The sequence below is a fragment of the Neolamprologus multifasciatus genome, chromosome 20, assembly GCF_963576455.1.
Source record: "Neolamprologus multifasciatus chromosome 20, fNeoMul1.2, whole genome shotgun sequence".
Taxonomy (NCBI): domain Eukaryota; kingdom Metazoa; phylum Chordata; class Actinopteri; order Cichliformes; family Cichlidae; genus Neolamprologus; species Neolamprologus multifasciatus.
The window spans coordinates 20,129,278-20,157,019 of record NC_140458.1 but is presented as its reverse complement, the minus strand read 5'-3'; the positions used below and the strand labels follow the sequence as shown (position 1 = coordinate 20,157,019).

Here is a 27,742-nt window from a genome sequence, read left to right as displayed (position 1 = left end):
AGTAGTAAGCTGTTCTGGCTTTGCGGAGGGCTTTCTTATAAAGCAACAAACTATTTCTCCAGGCTAAATGATGATCCTCTAAATTTGTAACACGCCATTTCCTCTCCAGATTACGAGTCATCTGCTTTAGGGTACGTGTTTGAGAATTATACCACGGGGTCAGGTACTTCTGATTAGAGACCTTAGTTTTCACTGGAGCTACAGTATCCAGAGTCGTACGTAGTGAGGAGGTGAAATTATTAACAAGATAATCGACCTCTGTTGGGGTAGCGTTCAGATAGCTGCTCTGCTCTGTGTTGGTACAGGGCATTGACGATGATAACAGTGGCTGGATTATATTCTTAAACTTAGTTACAGCGCTTTCAGAAAGACATCTACTTTGATAAAGTCCACTCTCCACTGCTGCGTAATCAATTATTGTAAATGTAAATGTTATCAAGAAATGATCAGACAGGAGAGGGTTTTCAGGAAACACTGTTAAATGTTCAGTTTCTATGTCATATGTTAAAACAAGATCTAGAGTGTGATTAAAGTGGTGGGTGGGTTCTTTTACATTTTGAGAGAAACCAATTGAGTCTAACAACAGATTAAATGCCATGTTGAGGCTGTCATTCTTAGCATCTACATGGATGTTAAAATCACCCACAATAATTATTTTATCTGAGCTCAGAACTAAATTAGATATAAAGTCTGAGAAATCAGACAGAAACTCTGTGTAAGGCCCAGGTGGACGATAGATGATAACAAGTAAGACTGGTTTCTGAGTTTCACAGCTGGGGTGGACAATGTTAAGCATCAGGCTTTCAAATGAATTAAAAGTCTGTCTTGGTCTTTCATTAATTAATAGACTGGTGTGAAAAATTGCTGCCACACCGCCCCCTCGACCTGTGCTTCGAGATTTCTGGTAGTTAGAATGACTCGGGGGTGTTGATTCATTTAAACTAACATAATCATCCTGCTGCAACCAGGTTTCTGTAAGGCAGAGTAAATCAATTTGTTGATCAATTATTAAGTCATGTACTAACAGAGACTTGGAGGAGAGAGACCTAATATTTAATAATCCACATTTCACTGTTTTACTCTTTGGTTCAGATGTGGATACTGTATTGTTCTTTCTTTGTGATTGTTTAAGTTGTTTGTTGCTGGTTTTTAGTTTGTTTTTTGTCTTTTTGGAAGCAGACACAGTCTCTATGGAGATGGGTTTTTGGGGGGGTAGCAGGAGGAGAGAAGCTGCAGAGAGGCGTGTAAGACTGCAACTATGCATCGAAATATCCTGCGGGGGACAGCAGGAAGAAAGCATGTCAAGAGCTACTCTGCAGAGAGCAAGCTAGTCAGCAGCAACTCCGTGTTTGGACCCAACAAGGTGATTGGAATTCAGCTAGCTTTGCTGGCGCTTTAGCAATTGTAAGAAACGGAAAGCCATTCACAGATGGGGAGTATGCCAAAACATTAATGCTTGATGAACTTTTTGATGACTTTTCGGATAAAGACAAGATAGTCAAACGAATAAAAGCCATGCCTCTGTTGGCAAGAACTGTTCACGATCGTACCATCATGATGTCAAATCAAATTGAGGCAACACAAGTGAAGGACATAAATGCAGCACCCTTCTTTTCTCTCACTTTGGATGAGTCAACAGACGTAAGCCATTTATCCCAGTTCAGCGTGATTGCAAGGTATGTTGTCGGTGACACACTGCGTGAGGAAAGTCTTGCTGTTTTGCCTATGAAAGGGACAACAAGAGGGGAGGATTTATTCAAGTCTTTCACTGAGTTCGCCAAAGAAAAAAATCTACCGATGGATAAACTTATTTCGCTGTGTACAGAGGATTTGTAGCACTTCTTCGTGAACATGAAAAGAGACCCATCCTAGGTTTTCTCTGCATCCTACATCAGGAGGCGCTTTGTGCTCAGATGTGTGGCGAGCACCTTGGTGAGGTGATGTCGCTGGTCATTTGGGTGGTCAACTTTATTGTTGCCCGAGCTTTAAATGTTCACCAGTTTAAAACACTGCTGGATGAAGTTGGGAATAATTATCCTGGTCTTCTTCTGCACAGCAATGTGTGTTGGTTCTCAAGAGGGAAGGTGCTCAGCTGTTTCGCAGCTTGTCTGAGCAAAATCCGGACTTTTTTTGAAATGAAAAACGTCGAGCATCCTGAGTTAGCTAACAGTGAGTGGCTCCTGAAGTTCTACTATCTCGTGGACATGACTGAACATCTGAACCAGCTCAATGTGAAAATGCAAGGTGTTGGAAATACAGTCTTATCCCTTCAACAAGCACTGTTTGCGTTTGAAAACAAGCTAGAACTCTTTGTTGTTCACATCACATACCACACACTGCAGCGTGTGAGTATTGCTGTACTGATAATGTTTGGCTCTACATATGCATGTGAGCAGTCGTTCTCACATCTAAACAACATTAAGACCAACCTACGATCGTGTTTAACGAATGGAAGTCTCAATGCCTGCATGAAGCTTAATCTCACCACGTATCAACCAGACTACAAAGCCATCAGCAAACCCATGCAGCGCCAGAAGTCGCATTAATGATAAGAAGTACTTTATTCATCTTTGGTTAGCAACAGCATAACAAAGTTATTAAAAATAATTCAGAGACTTATTGTACTTTAAAAGTGTTGGTCTTGCATAAAATACACTCATTTACTTGTACTTAATTTTAAGCATATTGTATGGCTCTCACGGAATTACATTTTAAAATATGTGGCGTTCATGGCTCTCTCAGCCAAAAAGGTTTCCCAACCTCTGGTTTAGGCTATGAAAACATCCTTGCAGGGATTCAGTTTTTCTGCTGTAGATTTTTGTACAAAACATTAGTAAGAATAGGATTAATGCATGATGCCATTTACATTAAAATGCAAAATGGAGACTGGAAGTGGGCTCATGCACAAATTTCTCTTGGCTACAGGGGTTTTGATTCACATCACCATTGGTTTACAGCCAGAGTCAGCTGTACGAGGAGGTAGGTCCCCTGAGGCAGAAACATCATGATTCGAACTGAGCTTTGCTACGCTGAAGGGCTCCAGCACTATTCACTCTCATGTGTCATCACTCACTTCATCATCAGTGAAAAAAAGCCACTGCAACAGAATTTACAACACCTTCAATAACGTCCAATTCTGTTTGCAGCCAAAGACAGTCTTGTCGCTCAGCTTTCATCTTGTGCTTTATCATGCTGTAACAATTAAATTTAGTTTAGTTCAATTTAGTTCAAAGGTAAATACTCTAGAGCATTCTGAAAATCCAATCCAACAACCACCTATGGAAAAAAAAATGACAGCGGCAAGGGAGGTGCAACCATCTACATCATCTACTGCATCCTGTTATAAGGGGTAATTGGAACAAGAAGAGAAAAGAAAAAGAGCATATTTCACATATCTAAGTAAATATCAATAGGTACTAAAGTGTCTGTACTTAATGAGCTTTGTCTCTAATGTTTACATTTTATTTGTGAAGAAATTCTGGAAGTCATTAATGGAGCTACTGGAATACAATTCTTCATTCTACCTTCTGTATGGGAGACTGTCAGTTTATATGCTTCTGAAGCTGCACAGTGACCAGTACAACTATGGGATGAAATGGAAAGGAGGTATGAAGGAAGCCAAAACTCTCAAAAGGCTGCTGAGAGGAGGAAAAGATACTATGATGTAAAAGTGAGAAGTTCAGAAATAGGACAGGAGGACTTAGAAATAGGACACTAAGAGGACGAACTCTGAAGCTACTAAGGAGGAGATGCATAACAGTGAGACAAATCTGACAATTTTTTGTTTTTTTTCTGTTCTTCTGTTTTCCCCGTACTATCATAGGCTTTTTATAAAGCCTATGATAAAGCCTTTTTATACGATATAAAGCAGCTTGAGGCAACTGTTGCTGTGATTTGGCACTGTTTAAATAAAACTGAACAGATTTGAATGCTCTTTCCTTAGGGAAATGCAGCATTATTCTCATTCAGTTAGACGTTCTCAGTCAGGAAACACCACTTCATTACTCATGATAATTTTCCCTTTTTTTTCGGGCACATTGTCTGTGTTTTAAATTGAAAACATGAGTTTTCAAATGTTTATACTACTTCTTCTTGATCAAATATTCAGTAATAACTAATAACAGTAATTAGTGTAATTTATTATTGCCCAATAACTGAGTATGATGTTTGAGACTGTTGGCTTGGCAGAGGTCAGTACTGGCCAAAAAAACAACAACAACAACAACAAAAAAACACCCCATAATGTAGATCATTACATTTTAAAGACATGTATTCAGGGTGAAGGGTATGATAGTTGTTTGGAGCAGGCAATAAGTAGTTAGTTTGTATAAAAAGTCACCAGAAAAAATCAAGTAAGTCAATACAATGCCCTGTGAAGTGATGAAATCACAACTATGTTTGTGAGTGTGCGGCAGCCTGAAGGGCACACTATTCTTTGGCTGGTTTCATCTCCTAAGTGATGTCACCCTCCTTTCTCCATTTAATCTGTGCCTCTCTATCCGTCTACATCTCTATCTCTCTTTTTTCTCAAGCTCTCTTTCAAGCCAACACCTTTTACACTCGAGGTATCACCTCTTATCATAGAAAAACTGTCTAAAGAGACTGTGGGATAATATCGGAACATTTCCTGCTCATACACATGACTCTCTATCTATTCTATTCTTTGTGTTATCTTGTTCACACACTCATTTATCTTCCTGAGTATTTTTTTCATTTTTTTTCTTTTTGCTCCTTACAGCTTATTTAATTCCTTATTCCTTTGGCCTCTCTTACTCTTATAGAAAGTGTTATAGTTGAGTTAAATCATTACACCTCGCTGTTTGCGTTTCTGTTCTCCTTGACCCCAGCATGGTTTTCTCCTGATTTCTCACATCAGCATTTTTCCCCCTAGACTGTTCAGTTCCCTTTTGTGACAGGGTTGGGGTTGGAGTGCAAATCCCACAATTCTTCACTCCAGGGGATGGGGACTGTAAAAGGGGGAGTTCATCATCAGAAGACTGTCCTTCAAGAATCACTTCCTTCTCCTCAGAACCTGAGTCAGCATTGAATCACCTTTAGAGGGAACTGTTAATGGACTGTGTTCATTGCAGAATGCTTCATGCTGATGAGCCAGAATCAGATGACACAGTGACACACGAAGACATGCACAAACATATATGTAGTGATATACACATTCCAACACACACACACACTAAGTACCACTCCACCAATGTGTAAGGTACAGTACATCCCCTGATCAATCACATCCATTCACAGGCGTCTCAGTTTTCCAAAAGACAAAAAGGACTAGCAACACATGAATCAAACATACCAGTAGGCATAATGAACACAAGAGATTCAAAGAAGCTTTACCATACCCACTGAATGAATTATCAAACAGCTAATTTCCTAATCTGGTACATCCAAGGGCATTTACCTGATTTGGTCATGCTTTCCCCTGACAGACAATTGTGAAGCAGGCTCCATTATCTTAATTACCTTTGTTGTAAATGTTCACAGAAGAAGAACATCTTAACAACAAAAAAAGAAAGAAAAATACAAAACAAGAAAAATGTAGGCCAAGTTTAATTAAAAAGCTAATTAGGGCCTATGATAGTATAATGATTTAAGCCAAGTTTAAAAGAAAATAAGTAATTAGTGCCACAAAATGCCTTTAGCATTTTCATAAAAAGGTTTCAGTCTGAGATTGTAACAATGAGCACCACAGTATTTTCAATTCATCGTAATGACAGGAATGCTTTGCATTGCTATTAATGCCACCTGTGGCCATTCAGTGAACTGCAGTCAGCTCACGCTCTTATGTGCAAGCTGGACACATGAACTGTGATGCCAGCTTTACAGGACTGTGCTGGATTATTATGTTGCATTTTTGTATGTATTGTGCAAAATTGAGACACAAGCCTATACTTTAGTATAATCAACATAAAGTTGACTTAAATTTGAAAAAAAAAACAAGCAATCATAGATTTATATTGCATAGCTAAGTTACAACTGGCTGGCTTCACTTCTATCTTGGCTAATATACTTAAATTTGTACATGCTTTAGCCTTTATCTGTTTAGAGTTGGTAGTTCAAACACTTGGCCGCTCCCATCTGCATGCCAAAGTATGAATATTAGATAGAAATGTGTGAATGACAATACTATATAAAGTGCTTGAGTGTTCAAGGAAAGTAGAAAAGCACTATAATAGTTGGTCAAGTGATGAGAAGCTTAGCCATAGCAAAATGTTGTATTTAATAAGACTTTGAACCAACAATTGAGTCCTTGAACTTGTCAGAAAAGTATTTAGTTATGTCACAGATCAGGTGAGCAGTAGGGTCATTTCCCATTTCAGTATAATCAGCCTTTTTACATCAGTGAACCTGCCTCCTGTTGGCAATTACAAAGAATGGAGATTTAGAGTACTAGCACATTCCAGTCTATAGTCCTTGTTTGTATGCTCTGTCAGGATATCTCATACAGGCTAGAACTTAACACATCCTAAAGAAATATAGATCATATGCTGCTGTTACACACAGCGTGTTTCCTTAATATCATTCAGCTATAGTATCTTGATGCAGGTGTGTATGCTGCTGTATCTATTTTAAGTCAAAGCATCAGCCTGCTACACATCATCTTAACATTGTTTGTTATTGACAACCTGTCTGACCTGCAGGGTCCCATATGCCTCCAACAGACAGTTATGTAAATACAGGATGGTGTAGCAGCTCTGATATACTTCCTTTCTTGTGTTTCAAAAGGAGGGTCACTCTATCACCTGTCACCTTGCCTGACTGACAGTTTGTTATTTGTTGTAGTTTCAGTGGAGAGTTATATATATTTGTAGGCCTTGATGCCTTGGCTGTTATCCGCTGCTGTTTACCCTGTCTCTGGCTTTCCAAGGATACAAATAGAAGAGCAGAAAATTCCAAGAAAACAGCCATGCCACCAGTTACAAGTTACTGAAATTACAAAGAACATTTAGGATTACATTTACATTGATGGATCTAGACCATAATACAGTCACTGTTAAGTTAATACTGCTCTCAAGGTCAAAATCTTTGGAATCCATGTTATAGATTTTGAATGAAAAATAGAAAAATGTATATGTTTATTGCAATTTAGTCACTCCGGGCAGGCTGTATACACTTTTGAACAGACCTCTTTGTTGAGTCCTACAACAAAGAAATATTGTTCTTCATTGACAGAGCTATGGACTTACCTTCACCTTTTGCTTCGACGGCTGGAACAGAAAAGTCATTTGGACACTGTACATCTCAAGATACTGTCGCTCAGTGAGCTGCTGGGCTCCATTGATTTTTAATCTCCTAAAGCACCGTGTCATTATTGCGGTAAAAACAACCGTCCCCATCTTTTCTTTGATGATCTCTCTAATCTTTATTGACAATAAGCACAGATTGAGTTTGTGTAGATTTCCGTGTCCCCTCTGTCCATCACAGCGTGTCCGAGTGTTACTCTGTTAGATAGATGGGCGGAGTGCATGTGCATGACTACAAGCAACAACCCCTTGCTGTACACACAAGCACAAACACACTGCTCTGTCTGTCTCCACTGCCGACCTCTTCTTAGCTCTCCAGCCCCACACCACAGAGAGCCCAGCTCCTGCCAGCACAAGCACTTTAGGGTTAATAAATGGATCCCAAATGGATCTAACCTCCAGAAGAGACACAAAGCGATGAAAAATGGCACTTTGACACAGCACGCGCATAGAGGGCCTATCACCGTATGGTGACCTTGATATTTTAACCAAGTGCTTTGTGAGCCATAATTGACTTTCCCCTCGAAAATCCATCCTCTCCTAACAATCAGATCCTTCCTCTTTCTCTACGTCCTTTCATCAGTATATTAGTGGATCACTGCTCATATGCAGTGGGGAGCCCAGACTGATGTTACTGTTCATACACTTTTCAGTTCACCACATAGGATATCAAATCCCAGGAGGAGATACAGTGTGAAATGCATAGATTCCAACTCACCCTTTAGATTGTCATCCTCAACATAAAGATGAGGAGAGAATTGAGAATCCCATGGGTTAACTGACTGGGAGATATTTTAAATAAATAAAGCTTAAAATTTTAAATGAAAATTAATCTATGCTTATTGTGATTTGACTCTAAGATGCAAATTTTGAGGCAAAAACACATTTAACTTGCTGGCTTTCGCACTTCAGTTTATTAAATGCAGAATTGTTCCTCCGTCTGACATTTTGTCTTACACCTGTTTATTGTGAAAATCTAACTTTATAAAACTGGTAAAATACTAAGAATATTTGTTATCAACTGGCAAAGTTAAGACAGTCTCTTTATTTAATATGTAAGCAGTATATTGTGAGCTTGTGATTTTTCAGCAGAAAATGCCGTAAACAGCAACTCCCAGAAATCCATGTAGTTTGCAGGTCTGAAAGTCTGTTTTTATTGTATTTTGTTTTATTTTCATGCATGTTGAGCATAGCTGTGTAGTTAACCCTCTAAAGTCTAAGCTATCAAATCTAACCATATATTTTGGAGATGGACAAAATGGCCTTTTCCGAAAAAAAAAAAAATGTAATCAGACTTCGAAAAGGGTCAGAATCATCATGGATTGTCAAAGTCATGGGAGACCAGTTCAATAAAAACAAAAATGACATATTCTGATAACCTAAGATCAGACTTAAGGATTGGAGACATCATAATGGCAACTTAGATCTCAGATGGTTAAAACATCTGATTTCCAAATTGAAATATTTCAGTGCAACACAGGTTTATCATAAATGAGACCAGAGTTTTTCTCATCAACCAAGTGAGACTGACAGCTACACCTCTATTGGATGATACACTGGTGTTCCACTGTTAAAATCTTATCTTATTCATCAGTTTAGTCAGGCAAAAGCTGAAAACAGCCTTGTAAAAGTTAGCTTATGTTGAGTTTAGAAGTATCTATTTAGATAAAGCTTATTCCCTCTCATGCAAACATCCATTGAGCCATAACTGTGGCTGTGAGGCTCCTAATGGGCTTTGTTATGGAAGCAGGATGGATGGTGATGGTTACTGTTTCACACTGGAACACAGCTAGGGCATGGAGGAGGCTATAATTCTCATGATAATTGGGTTAATACCTGTCATGATATCCCCTATTACCACAGCAGTAAAAAGAGGAGAGATAGGAATTATTGTTGTTAATTAGAAAAGATGTACATCAGCAGCATGAAGAGGAACTGTATATCTCAGCCTAATGCAGAGCAGAGATCACCTTTATTGTTACAGCCACATGAATGTGCCTGGCCTGTTTGTGTGTGCATGTGTGTTCTGCAAAGATTGTACAGTATACTTTATGTATTGCTATTTTTGTGTACATGTTTTTATAGATATTAAAAGGTTCCTACATATGTGTACATTTAAACTACCGCAAGCACAAGAGCTCTGTGCATCTGCGTATCAATACACTGGACATTGTGTGCTAGAGTGTATATAAGTGTGTGTCTTACTGAGCAGGTGTGTGTGAGAATGTGACACAGTGTCTGTCCCCTGTCCTCTTCCCTTTTCAGGCCTGGTTACTCGGGGGGCAGCTATAAAAGGAAAGGGCTCTGTCAGCCTGTGATGTAGCTGGCTGTGTGCTACGCACGCACACACACACACACACACACACACACACACACACACATGCACGCACGCATGCACACACACACACAGACTAACACACTGACATACACACACAAGATAAGGATAAGGCAGAGGATATGGGCCAAAAGGCCAGCTGAGTTTACTAAACTTTCACAGGAGACTGAAATAGACCCCACCAATTTGTAGGGCTTATAGCATCTCTAGCTCTATGCATACATCTGTGTGTGTGTGTGTGTGTGTGTGTGTGAGGGTGTGTGTGCGATATGAGTGAGTATCAGAGGGCCCTTTCAGACATCTGCCCATTTTCTGTTAATCTGAACATGTTTGTCTCATATCTGAGTAAATATGTGGTTCTGAAAGCTCAAACCCACTGTAGCTTGAGATGATAGTTTTGCATAGTACACTCTTGTCAATTTGTCTTGTACTGGGCTATTGTCAGAGACAAACTGTTTTAACTCATTTTCATTTACGTTGACTTTCGCAAGATTGTCAGCCACTTGCAAACCAAAGATTTGAACAGCAGATGGGTGGAGCTTAGTGAGATGTCATGTTCAGCTGAAAATCAGACACAGTGAGCAGGTTTAAAAGATTTATTCAACTGGTAAAAGATGTCAATGCAGAGCAGGTAAGTAGTTTGAGAGGGTGTTATGTCTACTAAAGTGGGGCTAGAGTTTTGTCAAAGAAGACAGAGGATGTCAGCAGTATCCAGGAAGAGCTGATAAGTCTTTGATTTATAACTGTAGTTTGAACCCTTACTTGCTGATTCCTCGAACCTCGCCTTGGAGCTATTGGTGGGCAGGCTAAATACCTATATGGAGCGATGAAAGTCCAACTGTTTGACTCAGTGTCTGTTAAACTGCTCAAAGCTACACAAGTCAGGAACCTGGGAAGGTTCACCCAGGATTCAGGCAGACTACTGAATAAATAAGGCAAAACTGCTACTGGTTGAGAAACACAGAAGCTAGTTTGTAACAAGGGAGGCCTAATTACCACCATTATGGTGACAATGATCTGGCAGATTCTTAAAGGACCAGTTCATAACTCCATCTGAGAGCAAGAGAAAAAGAAGAGTAAAAAAGAGAGAAAGGAAGGAGACAAAAGCCCAACCCCGCTCAACCATAACACTACCCCCACCTCAATACACACCCCCTGGTGACCTACCAGGCTTTTCCAGGTATGACCTATAGAAGTCTATGATCAAGGACCATCCAGAATAAAATAGTAAGGCATTTAAAATTGTCACCATTCCTAAGGACCGTATCCTTACGAGTTTACTGGATGATGGAGGCACCAGCCCTCACCCCACTAACAAACATCCAAAATCCTGCCCAATGATAATAATGAGAGCTGTGTGCCCAGGATGACCACATAGGGATATGTGCTCTGACTGACATCACACAGAACCAAAATTAGAAAAAGAATGACAAAAAATCTACTTTAAAACGACATAAGAACCAATGAAGGCACTGAATAATCAAAACAGCAATTTGATGTCAGTCGGTTCAACTTTGGCACCAGCAATTTTAAGGTGCCATGATGCCAGTTTTGTGGTATAGTCTTTTATTTCAGTTGAAGTACATAAACAGGTTGTAGATTGGACACTGGTCGAATGCTGATAAAACTGTCATGGTGGGGATTGCCGGTGTGTTTATGGAGCAGACCCAAAAGCAGACAAGGGAGAGACGGAACTGAATCTTTAACAAATAACGAGCCATTTATTTCGGGCTGATGTCCAAAAACAGAAAAACAAGGCAGGGTGAAACTAAACTAAAACCTAGACTGGGAAAAACCTAAACTAGCTATGACAACAATTACAAGAGACAAGAACTTGAAACTGGACAGCAACATGCAAACGTAAATATGAAAAAAGTCTAAACATGAGCATGAACTTGAGGAGTAGCAAAAATTCTGTGACCTGACATGACAATGAACAGACAACCCGGCAAAGAATAGAAGGAGGCAAAGGACTTAAATACACAGGAGGGTAATGGGGGAAGTGGAAACACCTGGGGAGACACAGATGACACAAATGATCATGACACCACAGGGAAAAGTAAAACTAAACGCAATGAACATGGAAGACTCTTCAAAATAAAACAGGAAACATGGAAACATGTAGACATGACAGCACAAGCTTGACAACTAGAACATGGAACACGGGGAGAGACTGACGCACAGGCATGACTGAAAGTAAAACACTGAGGACAAGACAGACTACATAGAGGACAGGAAAAGGCTCATAAATCAGGAGACATAGATGAAGCAAAAACTAGAATAAAACTCAATCACATCCAGGGTTGACCAGAAAGAGAATGGGTGGCGAGGGTGGAAGGAGAGGTTGAAGGAGTAACTGGTAAGAGGGAATTGTTATCAGCCAGTTAACTGCGTATGAATCAACATCGGTCCCTTTGGCCGCGATAAGGCAGAACTGTTAGCTCCATGTCTATTTTTTTCCTGTCTATTGCCTCAAGACTGTTATTCTGCTTGTCATGATCCAAGCAGCCAGGAACACACAGGCACAAATGTAATCTTCAAAAAAATGGGTTTTATTATACCCCCAAAAAGGACAAGATGATTACAAAAATTCAAAATAACAAAAATAAAGTTTTTAAGAACCAAGTGGGCCCATAAAAGAGGTTAACTTAACAGAACGCTACTCAAAAGTCACTTAACAAAAACATAACTCAAAAAACTGACCTGCCCAAATGAGAAACAGCTCCAGTTATATAGCAAATGAATAAACCATTATATACACCAAAGGTGAAAACTAAAGAGAAACAGCTAACCATCATTCAAGAAGAACCCCATTCCCCCTGCATGATCACAATAGATGGCCCAGTCCACTTTATTGGCTTCTGCATTTAAACCAGCTCCACCCTCAGCCTCCTCTTTCAGCCAAACCAGGAAGGACTGTAGCGGAGGTCAGGTAATCAATATAACATATACCTATATAAAATAACAAACAATGCAAAGCAAAGTCTATGCCACCATTTGGGCTATAGCTTAGTGCTGTCATACATTACAGGTAAACTCAAAATATCAAATTAGTTAACTTATGATGACAGAAGCTTTAGAGCATAACGTAAACATAAGACAAAAGACCAAATGAATATTACCTAAGTATCTCAATTGTGTGGTTGCATGCATGCTGCTCTTCATCCACCCCTTCCTTCCCTATACTGCCAGCATTCCACATTAGAAAGTACAGAGGCCAATTACTCATGCATGAAGAAGAGAATTTGACGAAACCAGACCATCCATCACTGCACTTCCCTGTGTGCACATTTACCTCAGAATATTAATGTCTATAAATATTTGTATGTAGCAAAGAGCCATAGAAAATATGAAGTCTCAGCAAACCCGTGCCTAATGCCTATGTAACCTTGTACCCAGGTGATTTTTGTTCTACTCAGTGAAACAGATTTTATTATCACTTTTCACACAGTTCAATTTGTGGGCCCCATCCTATCCATTCTAGTCTGTTATTGCATTGAAGATCACATCACTCCATTGTCAATGCATGCCGAGGCCCAAAAGATCCACAAATCCATCTACAAAGACTTTTCCTGTTTCTTTCAGACAGAGCTCTACAACAGCTTCATAATGAGAAATCTATATTGTGGTAGTTATGATATTCTGCATGTGGATATCATCCAGCCTTAATGTGGACCCACTTCCAGCTCCATATTTTTCTTTGTGGACTCAATAAAAAGATTTGATGCCAAGATTCGGCAAGTTTCTGTGCTCACAGATCTCTGATCCTAATATAACCATATTAGGAATATCCTCTCTCATCTACATCATACCAAGAGTAGAAAATAAAGTGTTCCATCCATAATGTTTGGGGCAGAGACAGAATTTTTTTTAAAAATTTTGTCACTTTTACACAATCACATTGTAAGTTGAAGTGCAGACTTTCAGGTTTAATACAAAAGGTTTTACAAAAATGTACCATAGGGAAGGTACATTAACAGAACACAGAGTAGAAATCAGAAGATACTAAAGAACTTAGGGAGCTAGAAATACAAAAACAAAAACCAAGGAACTAGCAATGATTAATCATAATGAAATCAAAGATCAATAATAATTAAAACACAAAACACTGGTTCACAGACCCAGGACTGTGACACGTACGACTCTCATGGAGCATCACTTTGAAACACAGTCTGGCAAGATGGTGCGTTCACAGCCCTATAGGCTACATAAGCACAAAAACACAAATTGTGCAAAAGTAATTGGCGGAAATGTTAAAGCTGGGAGTAATAGAAGAGTCGCACAGCACTTGGTGTAGCCCCATAGTTCTTGTAGTAGAAGAAAGACAGGTCTCAGTGGTTATGTGTGGACTATCACAGGGTGAATGAAGTGTCAAAGTTTGATGCCTACCCCATACCCTAGGTCGACAAAGCTCCTGCACCGGGTAGGCACCCGGTGCAGGAGCTTTTCACGACACTGGATTTAACCAAGGGCTACTGACAGATTACCTTGTCTGCAGAGTCTAAGGAAAAAATGGCCTTCTGTTCAATGTGTTCGGAGCCCCAGCCACTTTCCAGTGTCTCGTGCATCAGGTGCTGTGGCCACAAGCTGCATATGCTTCCACCTACCTGGATGATGTCATCATCAATAGAGACACCTGGGCGGAGCATGTGCAGTGGGTGGTCATGATCCTGGAGTACCTGAGGCGAGCGGGGCTCACAGCCAACCCGAAGAAGTGTGCGGTTGGATGGACGGGGTACAGTATCTGGGGTACCACTTGGGGGGCAGGCAGATGTGTCCACAGATGGACAAAACAGCAGCCATTGCATCCTGCACTCGTCCCAAGACCAGAAGAGAGTGTGCGCTGGAAAGTGCAAATTGCAAAGTGCAAAGAGCAGACTGTGTGATTGCGCCAAAATAAAAGAAGGCGAAATGCAGCCCACTGAGTCATTATGGTCCTTTTGGGTTACAACAGTTTAGACACAGAGAGAAAAAGGAAATTAGCAGAGCTGGCATTTTGGCATTGGGGTGATCATTTATCGAGTGCAAGCTAAAACAAGAGAGAGTGAGAGAGAGACAAAAGGCAGGCTAGCATGAGAGACTCAGGAACCTCGACAATTTTAAAGCATTAACTAAATTAACTCAATTTTAATAGTCACCTGGACATAAAAATTGGATGAAATATGATTATAATCAGCTTAAAAATGAAATTGTTATGAAATACTGTATTTTATGAGTCCCACGTCACCTCCTGATAATGTTTCTGTTTTCAGCAAGGTAAGCATCTCACAGAGGTCTTGATGCATGCTTAATCATCCAGGTAAGGAAATCCCAAAAAGTTGATTCTGTTCATCTGGACTTTAAGTGAGAGAAACATTTCGTCACTGAAGACTTTCTTACTTGGATGAGAACGCTACATCCAGATGAACAGAATCAACTTTTTGGGACACCTCACACAAGCGGCATGTGCACTCACAGACTCTTCTCGTGACTGAATGAAACTGCATTTCATGGCTGCTTGCACGGTTACCCTGTGTCTGTGTGAGCCTCCTTCTGAAACTCCTGCTTCCTCACTAAGACTTTTGTGATTTTAAATTTGCCATAGGTATACATACAAGGTGTCTAATGACATTGAAAAAAATGCTTTATGAATGTGTAAAAAGATAATATGCAGCTGGTACCATAGAGCTCTTTGAGTGGTCAGTAAAACAAGAAAAGTTCTATATAAACGTATACTTGTGCATGTCTGAATAGGCTGTAATTACATCAGAGACAATACATTTGAAAAAAAAAAAACAAAGGTAGCAAAGAGTTCAAATTCACACAAATACATCACGTGTATTTCAGGTAAAATATTTATCACCACAGACAAAAGAAATGCTGAGTGAGAAGTTAAAGTTTGCAGATTGCTGCTGTCACTTCCATCATGCCTCTGTGAATTTGTGGCTCATTTGTAATCTCACCTCCTTTGTTAATAATTAAAGAAAGGGTAAGAGAGCCGGAATTTTTTGTAAGTAATGAATCTGATTCTGATGTCTGCATACTCCACGAGATGAGACACTCACACTTGGAGTCTGTACCCCTGCTAGTTGGGACAGATCGCCTGCAATGCAGTAAACAGCTAATGCAGATATACTATAGTGTCCCAGTAGCACATGCGCACACGCGCACACAAAAAACAGAGCAAGCACATGGAAACAGAAGCACAGATTTAATCAAGCATATAGCTGCATGCATCTTTTAAGATACATTTTGCCTGCACCCATGAAACATAATCATACGCTCAACTCATTTGTCCAAGAAATAAAAGATGCAAATTGTCTGAAATTACGAGTGGGTTCAGCTGCAATCAGATTTTGGAGGCCACAGTGGATTTTGCCCAGCCCCATAACACTCAGTGTTACTTCAGCTCACTGAACTGAGTTCGTCTAATCACGCTGTGATATAGAAATCAGATGCATCCATCCTAAAATAAAATGCTTCCTAGATATGGCTGAAATGTCTTACTTTTCTGCATTTATAACATGATAAAAAAAATATTATTTTGTGTATTATGTGGTCAAATCCTGCCTCAGTTTTAGTATGCATACTTTGATTGCAATTTTTTTTTCATATTTTGATCACAATTTTTTTTTCTAATTTCTGTTCAGATCCGGAGTGACTGTGAAGATAAAGTGGCTCAGTGAGAGGAAGTGTGAGAGAGCAAAAGGGTGAGAGAGGGAGGTGCAGGAGGAAAGACCTTGGTGGGAAGCAGAGGGCATCCAGGAAAACATCAATGAAACTCAACTGATGAGGACTAAAGCTGAGCGAGAGCGAAAAAACCTTGACTTTGACGAAGAGTTGGGCAAAGATATAGACGACTTCAAAAGCAGACGGCGAGAGACGAAGCGGGATGAGAGAGTGATGGAGTGAGTCTGAGAGGTGGGGTGGGCAGAAAGAGTGATAAAGACTTATGACAGGGTGAGAGCATAAATAGGCGGAAGTAAAGAGAGATTAACAGAGATGGATAGGTGACACGAAGAGACAGAGATGTTCATTTGGATGGCACATCTGTCGGTGCCGCGGTCACTCGTTGTCGTTACTGACCATAGCCCAGTGCAGGCTCACAGTACCTGAGGCACTGAGTGTGCCCCCCTTCATTCTTGTGTTATAATCTGTGTGTGTGCGTGTGTGTGTGTGTGTGTGTGTGTGTGTGTGTGTATTGTAGCCATTTCATTGCACTAGCAGCTCTTAATCTACGTCTGTCCATGTCTGACAAATGAACCAGTATTTTATTCTTAAAACGAAGGCCAATTATCTATCTTTTCACTCCTATAACATTCTCACTCACTATTAACTTTATTTTCTTTTGAAAACAAGATCAAACTTGATGCAACATAATTTCCCCATCTATCCATCTTCCTTGTCAAACACCTGCCTCCTACATTTCCCACAATGCAGCCTTATTACAAACAGTTTACTTAGATATAAGTGTGTTATGCAAATAGTGGCTAATGTAGCCTTGAGCCTCTAACCTAGCTACACAGGTCTCCACAGACACATACACAGATACACACCAGTGGATTTCTTATTGTTTACATACTTGTATTCTTTGGACCAAACAGTGATTCAAGTACCTATTTTTGAGGTAATTTACCTTTTTTAATTTTTATTTGACTTTTGTTACTTATTTCGGAAAGATGTTATCTTTAGCGTTGGGTTCACTTTTCCCTCAAATTAACACTTGCTTTGCTATCTGCTTTGAGTTTCTGCTTTAGTGTAGTTCCATACATCGAAAAGATTAGATATAGATGTTTTTCCTCTGGTTCTTGTGTTAAATTTAATTTTTGCCAGTACCAAACACTACAAAACAAAAAGCAGAAAGGGAATGAAAAAAAACCTAAAACTGGAAAAGCTAACCATGAACTCTGAAACCTAGAAAGACAGGGGGAAGAGCAGCAGAAGAAACACAGACAACCTGACAAGGAACAAAGGAAACACACATAATATATACACGGAGGGTAATGAGGGAATATGCAACAGAAGGGAGACACAGCTGAACCTAAACTGACATGACGAGACAGGGAGGAAGCAAATCAGAATACACTCGCACAGGACACGGACCTATCACAATAAAACAGGAAACCAGAGACTCACACAGGGACGTGGATGGGCTGAACATAAGAAACAGAGGGAGCAAGAGACGCGACTGGGAAACAGATGACTAAACATGGAGACAGAACTAAAACTATACTACACATGGAAGGCAAACAAAACCTGAGAATCACAAAGAACTTGGAAGCTAGAAACACAAAATGCTAAAACCTGGAAAATACTATATCAAAGAATATTAAATAATCAAACATAAACACAGGACCATGACAGTTGACTCTTCAGCTGTATTGCCCTCTTGTTTGCACTTTCCTCATCATCTCTTGTATATATTCTCGGCCTTTATGTATGTGTGTCACCACCCTTATCTCCCTTGTTTCTTGGGTCTGTTAAAATGAATCTATAATCCACATAGCCGAATGGACTGGACTGGTTCTTATAAATGGACTGGTTCTTATATAGCGCTTTTCTACTCTGTCCGAGCACTCAAAGCGCTTTATACAGCTAATTCATTCACCCAATCACACCAGCACTTCTAAGCTTAAGTGCTAAGTATCTAACATTCATACACACATTCACACTCTGATGGATGCATCGGAGAGCAACATGGGGTTAGTATCTTGCCCAAGGATATTTGGCATGCAGACTGGAGCAGCCTGGGATTGAACCACCAACCTTCTGGTTAGTGGCTGATCCGCTCTGCCACCTGAGCTACAGCCACCCCAAATATACAAGTATATCAATTATTGTCAGCATTCAAAAATATATTTGAAAGAAGGAAAAGAAAATGGGAATGGGTCATGTTTACTTACATCACTTCTCCTTTAATAAAATTCTGTATGCGTATCTGTGTATCTGTATTCTGTAGTGTATGAAAGCTTAAGTTACAAATTGCCAAACTGTATTTCGTATCCATGACAAGTGCATTTAAACATCTGTCCACAACTGTATGTCAGATTTGTGGTCTTTTATGCTGATTAGTAGTTTTAAAAATAAAAAAAAACATCCTCTCAGAATGGATGTGTGACTCACAGTAGACAGGCAGTCTTTGGAAAGTAGTGACCCATTAAACATCATAGCTGTGTTAAAACACATCTGACTGACATACATTAAAGTAGCATTTTTCAGACTCTGGGCTACGGTCCAGATCTGAGTCACCAACAAGATTTAAAACCGTTTTCAAATTATGGTAAAATTAGCATCCAAAGCTATTATAAGAATAGTGTTGCCAAATCCTTTCAAAAGCTCTCCAACAAATGACAGGATAAAAAAAGTGACTATGACACAGTGGGTCACTTCTCTGGGAGAAAAAAAGAGAGCGAGAAACAGCAGGGTAATATTTTGTAACATTAGCTTATAATGTAGAATGTGCACTGCAGTCAGCAAAAGCAGCAGAGGGGAAACTAGGAGAGAAAATACAGTCCCCCTGAGAGGAAAAAAAAAGAAAAGTTTGAAACCCCCACTGTAATAAAACGCAGGAGATGAGTTGATGGGGAGATGCAGAGGTGAGAGGGAGTGGCAGGCAGGGTGAATGAAAAGCAGAAAGCGATTATGGTGGATGTCTTATCATTCATATTCTTCAGTAGCTTTATTCCCACCCCCAACCCTGTCCTAACACAAAGGTCTATCCTTCACTGGAAAGGAGGTTGAGTGTGCTTGCATGTGCCTGGGTGTGAGTGTTTAAACAATTCCAGAGCAAGAATGCACTTATGCTATTGTGTGTGTTGTTGCGTGTATGTGATTTGAGGATTCTGTCAGTAATACAGACTGTCCTGAAAATCACTTCATTAATCTGGAGTGATGTACATTCATCTTCTGGATCCTGGCTCCTTTTTAATACTCAGGGTGTGTGCAGGCTGACAGAATGCAGACACATAGTCTGCTGCCTCAATAGGGACGGCATAATTGGTGAAGGAGAGAGAGCATGGGAGAATGAGAAGAAAAAGAAAGGAACACAGGTCAAAGATAGTTGACCTACGCTCAAAGTCAGAGTGTTACAAAGGAAGAGAGAGGAAAGAGTATCGGAAGGGAACGAAGAAAACAGAACGGGAGAGACGAGACAGATGGATAAACAGAAAGATTAATGTTGACAACCTAACAAGACTCAACTTAGCAAGAGATGACAAAGACAGAAAGAAAATACAGACAGAGTTAGCAGGCGAGGAAAAGAATGATGGTAGAGCAGAGAAAGACAGATGAGACAAGCTGAGAAAAGAGATGACATATTGCTGTATATAAAGGTGGCAACAGCTGGCATAGTCTGCAGTTGTCAGGGCCTTCACCATGCTGGAACAGTAAAGTTCCCTGCCAATGCATCCTTGAATAGCAATGGCTAAAGACAGACTGCCAGTATAGGTCACTGAATGGCTAGGGCTAAAGAAAGACCCAAACTGTAGAGCCATGCAGGGACACAGACAGGGATTTTAAAGGCAAAAGCAGCTGGGGTGTGTTAGGTTGGTGGGTACAATCCTCCGGGACACCCTGCCATGGACAATGTCACCTTAATGTTAGGTAACAGCAGGACAGCAGCTTGTCAGGGTATATATACTCCCTTTACACCTGTCTTGCCTACTCATTTATTCTATGGGTTTAATTTACTATATGCCATGTCTCTCTTTAGCTTTATGTTGTTAGTGAAACTGATGAAATTGATTCTTTTTTTGTTTGTTTTTGGAGAGTTTTCAGTGTAATTAGAACATAGACATAGATATAAAAAAATTTTAAGCTAGAAATAAAACCCCTTTTAACGCAACATCAATCATTTATCATTGATTATCATTGATTATTATTTATGTACATTACATAGCCATGTAACCTCAGGATTCTGTACATATGAAAAACAATATGAATGATAGAAGAGCACTAGAGGTAATACACCAGGAAACATATGAAGTAAAGTCTGTACCAAATGTATCAAATAACTCAGAACTACTAATTTTAAGAAGTTCTGATAATACAGAGACAAACCAGCCACCCAAACAAACAGACACCTCCACCGCTCTGGTGGATAACAAGCAAATGGGCTGTGCTTTGAGCAACTCAGTGGACAACGAGGATTGAGGGATTGAATTGTGTTTTTCGAAGCCAGACATTATGAAAACTAAGTTAAAGATTGCTGAGCAGGCAACCTCTGAGCCTTCATTTTTTTAAGCCTATGCTGACAATTCCTCAGTCTGTACAGATTGTGTTAGCTTCTGTCTTTCCTGTGTTGTGGCAGGCACCACTGGGACACTGCTCCACAAGGGGCCTACCTTGATACTGCGCAGCAACCAGCTTGCCCAGAGATTCAGTTTTTTGTTTTTTTTTCTGGCTAACACTAATGACCCAGAGCATTCTAGGTCTTAAAACTTGCCATAGAGGAAAGACCTATAGATATCAGAGCAAGAAATGGTGGTCTTCCTTCTGGTTGTGTAATTGAGGTGCCATAAGGAGGGTTAATTTAACTCGTGGTGATTTATATAGGCAGTTTCAATTCAATTCAGTTTTATTGATACAGCTCCAAATCACAATAACAGTCGCCTCCAACTACTGGTCACCACCCATCTTGAGGAGTTTGCCCCCTCACATATACTAATGTGACACAAACAGGACTTTAATATCACCAACCATTCCCATTTTATTACGGTGTATCCATATAAATGGCCCACCCTGTAGAATACTGGCATACAGTGGGTTTACAGAATAGAGAGTGGCCTGAGCAGCTTAGCCATCTATAAGAAAAACTATTTGGGGGACTGCAAGGAAAAGTCAGGTGAAACTGGTTTCAATGAGATATAAAGAGCAAAAGGTATGACACAAAAGGGTTTGGTCATAGTGTAGCCGGGTCAAGGATATATTGCATTCTTGTTTTCCCACTGACCACAATGCCTTCAACCTGGCTATCACTTATCTGGATGCTGGTCGAATCTCTGAATCTCACGCAACTGGTTCAAGCTCTGTTTCTGTTGCTTTTCATCTGCCTGTCCTCCTGCCACAACCTCCTCGGATCACCTGATCACTCAGGCTGGATTCACAATCCACACTCACCCCTTCTGAATACGACCCAGACCGTTCCACCTCTCCCTCGTGTCACATTGCACCTGTAAGCAAGTAAGCCACTGAAAATCCATTGAGTTGCCTTGCCTCCCCGTCATTACTCACCGTTCCACTGACATTTCTCTCCCTCTGTTTCCGTGACCTCAATCCACTGCTTGCGAATCCCACTAGATTGCCAACTCGTTTCCTGTGCTTAAGTATTTGTCTTTTGTCTTTGTAAATACAATCTCATTGAAAAACCTACCAGTTTGCCACCATCTGCATCTGCATTTGGGTCCAATTTCATGCACTGCCCTTTGCTGCCATAACACTTGGCCTTGTCAAATTAAGGTGCTGACCTGCAGCACCTCGAGGTCAGCACCTTAGCAAGCCACTGGTGGGAATTTGGACCAAGCAATCAAATCTGGGGAAGTATATTCATGGATGCATAGACCTCTACTGGCTTGGCAACAGCACTGGGGTATCTGGGGTGGCTGTAGCTCAGGTGGCAGAGCGGATCAGCCACTAACCAGAAGGTCGGTGGTTCAATCCCAGGCTGCTCCAGTCTGCATGCCAAATATCCTTGGGCAAGATACTAACCCCATGTTGCTCTCCGATGCATCCATCAGAGTGTGAATGTGTATGAGATAGATACTTAGCACTTAAGATTAGAAGTGCTCGTGTGATTGGGTGAATGAATTAGCTGTATAAAGCGCTTTGAGTGCTCGGACAGAGTAGAAAAGCGCTATATAAGAACCAGTCCATTTACCATTTAGCACCCTGACTGCCATTATGTATCATGATGAAATCTTTTAACTTTTTGTCAGACCCTATGCTGGTGTAGTGGGTCTTGGGTTCATCCTGGAGCACAATAATGGCCGGCCACATGTGATGAGAGTATGCAGACAGTTCCAGGAGAATGAATTAATTGATACCTCTGACTGAGCCCATCCTTGCCAAACCTAAATCCAACAGAACACCTCTGGGACATTATTTTTTGGTCCATCTAACATCGCCAGATTGCACTCAGAATGTCCAGGAACTTGGTGATACCCTGGTCCAGATATAGCAGGAGATCCCCCATGACACCACCCACATAGCAGACAGGTCTGGCCTGGATCTGGTGTCAAGCTGGCACTGCTGGCTGACTTCTGGCATGGTAAGTTGTATGTCATCCAGATATGGGCCAGGCCTGGAATAGATGGCACTGTCTATGTGATGGCATGCCACATCTGGCCTGATTGTGGTTTGGTTTATGTGGCCCAGGATCATAGAAAACAGGTCTGGCCCGGATCTGGCATCAAGCTGGCACTTCTGACTGACTGGTGTCATGGCAGGGTGTATGTCAACCAGATGTGGGCTAGGTCTGGCAATGATGGCACTATTTATGTTCCTATTTTCCTATTTTAGTTGTGCATGTTTTGCAATCTGGGCATCTGTTGTCTCTTTAGGAGCATGCCCCAATTTTGTTAGACATACATACAAACACATGTGGTCCATAAAAACTGAGGACCATTTTGAGTTGCTGCAATGAAATTTCAACAAAAATGAATTAGCTTGCTGCATTGTTTTTTTTACTTTGGGAGGTCTTTGATTTCAGCCCTCTGTATGTTCATAATTTTAATTTCCATCGAACAATTGACATGCTTTTGTTTTTAACACATTAACTGATCTCATGTGTTCCTTTTTTTTTAGCAGTCTATATCAATGGATGTAATTCTTAAATACTTAATAACATACTTTTGACTATTTACATATTACTCTATCGTGTTGTAGTGCAAAGCCAAAATTACAAGAAATGTTGCCAAAAGTGTAAATAAAGTCCTTTTCGAGGTACTCCTGTGTCAGAATCTATGAAAGTGCACAGCAACTTCCGTCCGATCTTTACTCTCAGGAGCCAGTGACTAAGACCAGCTGTGCTGACAGAATTGAGAAGACAGTAATTAATGTAGCTAATTTGAAGAGATAATCAGGCCAGGTACTAGATGAGGCTGACCTTTATAGTCTATTTTTAAGAAAGGGGAAAACAAAAAATCACCTCTCATCTTCAGAATGCCCAAAATGATGCTGCTGAACGGGATAAAAGGAAAGTCTATGCTCAGCATTGCCAGTTTTCAGGTCTGCTAACTTCTAAGTTTGCTGTTAGATACTTTTTGTTAGGATGCCTGGGTTGTTGATCCAGAGTTTTAAGTTTATTATGTTATTTATCATTTCTAGTCTTTGGTTTCTTTGTTAAAAGTTCTGTCTTGTGGTTTACGTCTCTGTTCCCTCTGTTGCAGTGCCTGCCTGTGAGTCTGTGTCTTTAAGTTCAGTCTGTGTTATTATTCCTGTTTTACTTTGGAGGTGCATGTCTTATGTTAATGTATCTGGTTTTGCTTCCCCTGTTTCATTAGGCCTGATTTGCCCCAGCTGTGTTTCCCTCCTGTTGCCCATTCCCTGATTGCTCCCTCTATGTATTTAAGCCCTGTGTTTAATTTTTTTGGGGTCGTTATCTACCCTTATCATGCTGTGTGTTTGGTCTGCCTGCCAGTGTAAGTTTATTTGGCAGTTTTGTTACCCTTTTGAGTTGAGCATTAAAGCTATTTAAGTTCACGTTTGTTTCTAGAGTCTGCACTTTGGGTCCTTTTCCTCCCTGCACACAGCCGTTTCATAACAGAAGATCGCGACCAGAACATGGACCCCGCAGACTCTTCAGCCTTTGAGTTTAACGCTGAGATGGAGCGGATGATTAAACTTCTTGACCGCATTGCCCAGGCCAAGGATTTGACGACCATGGCGGTTGGGCTAAGTGCAGTAGATGCTGTCATTCGGAGCAACCCTCGGCTAACTCAGTTTTCTACGGAGACTGTGCTGGGCAGCTCCATAGCTACCTGGAGGGAGAAAGTCAGGGCTGGCAAGCTTGCTCTCTCTATCTCCACCTCCACTTCTTTACAGCTGCCCCAGGACTACACACACTCTCCACCTCCCTCAACGCTGCCACGGACTTCCGCCAGGACCTCGTTCACCTGCCTTTTTCCTGGCGGCTATGTGGTCGGAGAATGAGGATGAGGTCTCCATTTCTCTACCGGTTCCTGTTCCCTCGTCTCAAAGGAAACGGCGCCACCGCCACTCCTCTCCTCAGCCATCTATTGGAGGGTCCGAGGGGCCCGTCCAGCAACCTTCCTCCACTGGAGGGTCCGAGGGGCCCGTCCAGTCTTCGTCGCCTGCACCGCCACCTCCTGCAGTTCCCACATTGCCGCCTGCAGTGCTACCACCAATTCTGTCGCCTGCGGTTGGCGTGCCGCCATCTGGTCCTGCCTCACCCTGTCCTGCTTTGTCTCTGCCTGAGGCCTCCGCACGGGCTGGTTCCGCTTCATCTGCACCAGAGGTCTCAGTGCCACCTCGTCCTGTCCAGCCTGCACGTCCTCGTCCTGTCTGGCACTTTTAAGTCTCTATAAGAAACCAATAAAGCCTATACACCCTTTTGCAAGCATTTTATAATGTCTGCTCACACATGAGCTAATCTTACCTGGAACACAAGAATGCTGATGCAGGCTTTTTGTCCATATATTTGGTCAAGACAGTGAAAAGCACACTACTTTAGATAGCTGTAGTGTTTAAAGATGTCTCATTCTCCTTGAAAATAAGTCAAACGAGAAAATGATGGACAGCTACATGCTCCGTATAAAGAAAATGTACGGCACAGGTACCAGTGTACAAGGAAAAACAGAACCACTGGGCAAGAGAACAATTTGTCCAATTCCTAGAAGCTTCAGACATCAAAGGACATGCTGACATTACAATATTTGCTGTGTTGTGGAGACTCTTTTAAGTAAATAACACAATGTGGGGAAAATATCCTTTGCAATTAACAGTTCCATGCATTTGAAACGAAAAAATAAAAGTGAGGCTCAGTAAAAATTACATTAATACCTTAAGTACAAGTGCAGAGAAAAATGTCCCTCAGACTGTTGTACTCTTATATATCATTTGATTATTATAATTAGTGCAGGTGCTGTTAAAGAATTATGGCTAATTTGATACTTTAGTTTAATTTGTAAAAACATAAATTACAAAAAGTACATGCCTAGCCATAAATTTATTGTGCCATTTAACCCATATTATAAATATATTACTGATGTTCACTACTAGGGATAGCAGGTTTCACTGAAGTTGCAATAAACATCACAATCTGCTAAATCTGCAAGATCAAGAGAATGTTATATTACATTTGTGACAAACATGCATAGTTTCCCAGTTTAAATTAATAATGAACTCTCTTCAGTTAAGACTAGGCAAAAGGGACTTTCACAGATTGTTTGAAGCAACCCTAAGTGTATAAAGCAAAATAGTCTCAGTTCAAGCAGGTCCCACCCCTCCAGACTCACAAACAGCTTCTTCCTCTGCGCCATTCGGACTGTTAACCAACATTACCCACCTACCTACCCACCCACCTCACCATGGTCTGAGTAACCCTCATCACTCAGGCTAAGTCCTTTTGCTTTTACTTTCAAGCAGTTTGTTCTCCGTTGTGCGCCTTTTTTGTTCTTTTACTTCTCTAATTTGTCTAGATTCCTTTTCATTGTATATATTTCTCCTGTTTGTTATTTATTCTGGGCCACACAATGGCATGCTGGTTAGCACGGTTGCCTCACAGCAAAAAGGTCCAGAGCTCAATTACCCTCTCAGACCATGGTCTTTCTGTGTGGAGTTTGCATGGTCTTCCCGTGTTTGTGTGGGTTCACTCCAGATTCCTCAATTTCACTCTTTATTTAAAAATTGAAGTAAATGTATATTCACATCAGAAAGTTGCTTGCTTACAACAAGCTAAGTGGCTGCTAAAATACATTTGACATGCCAAACTGGATGGAAACCTTTTTCCAAGAAAAAATTCCAATATAAAAATTAGAATAAGAATAATAAATCTAAAGCATTTTGACGTTAGTAATTTTCCCAAGGATACTTGGCATACATACTGGGGGACACAGGGATCAAACCACAAATGCTTCTGATCAGTACAGGACCTGCTCTATCTCCAGAGCTACAGTCAACCCAAAAGGTTGCCCGCAGTCTGCAACTTCATAAAAGCTTCCACTGAGCAGTGTCTGAGTCTTATGTAGTTTATCATGCCTGTGCTAAGTCTGTAATTTTGTCATGTTTTCTGTAATAACTTTAACCTTGCTATTACAAACTCTTCTACCAGTGGAATGGGTCAGTTTCTTGTTGCCGTTATTATTGCTCCTAACATATTTTCTTCTTGTCCTCTGTCCCTTTTTGTCTCCTTCACACACTTTTTAATTATTTCCCTGCTGCCACATTTCCCTATAGCCAGCTATCAGATTAAATGGGACGTGTTGAGTAGAATGGGTGTGATGTGCTGCGCGGGACAACATTGTGTGTGTGTGTGTGTTTGAGTGTGTGTGTGCACATTTGTGGGTGCTTCCCCCTATGTTGTACGTATTCTATGTGTAGGTCTATGTGTGTGCTGGCTGTTCTTCCTCAGTGTATTTGTGTGTGAGGGATGTCCTGGTGCTCCTATGAAAATGTCATTTTATCAGCATTTCCTGGCAAAAGAGCTGAGTGAATACTGATGCATGCTGCTACTCTGTACTCATGGCCTCTTGTGGTGTGTATAAATGGTTGTGAAGGCTGATCTCTGCAGGTGCTGGAAGTCTCTGTGTCCCTGGAACAGACACAGCACTGTCATGTATTTGGTCTAGCCTGTCCAATAAGCAAGACTTTCTTGAAATTCTTGCAGTGATCTTCAACAGTGTATTGTTGTGGCAATAGCATTGACTTTCCAAAGACTTGTCAAATATTTTCTTTTTACATTGTCTGCTTTTTCACTCATTTTCAGTCCAGTCTTTGTGCCATTGTCAGAGAGCAGGTATTAGCTGAAAACATGACGTATTATTTGCGGTTTTTAAAATGGAAGCAAAGAAATTAGGAAACTGGAGGACAAAAAAAAAAAAACAATTACCAGCCCAAAACTAATGTAGAAATGTATCCGAAATTCTAATCCTTAAGAACTAGGAATAAAAGCAGCAAGAACCCAACACAGTACTTGAGAGCTGCATCTGGACTT

General features: G+C 40.7%; 2 long non-coding RNA genes across 2 annotated transcripts in view; one reads left to right on the top strand and one right to left on the bottom strand.

The window, feature by feature from the left end:
• LOC146494856 (uncharacterized) overlaps window positions 1–8,448 on the bottom strand; it is a 45,212-nt gene extending 36,764 nt beyond the window's left edge. Inside the window, exon 1 of the long non-coding RNA XR_014871487.1 lies at window positions 7,203–8,448. This is a non-coding gene — a long non-coding RNA (uncharacterized LOC146494856). The remainder of the gene's footprint in view (window positions 1–7,202) is intronic.
• The window catches only part of LOC146494855 (uncharacterized), a 328,407-nt gene that overhangs the window by 288,604 nt on the left and 12,061 nt on the right, over window positions 1–27,742 (top strand). The gene's annotated exons all lie outside the window — the stretch shown is intronic.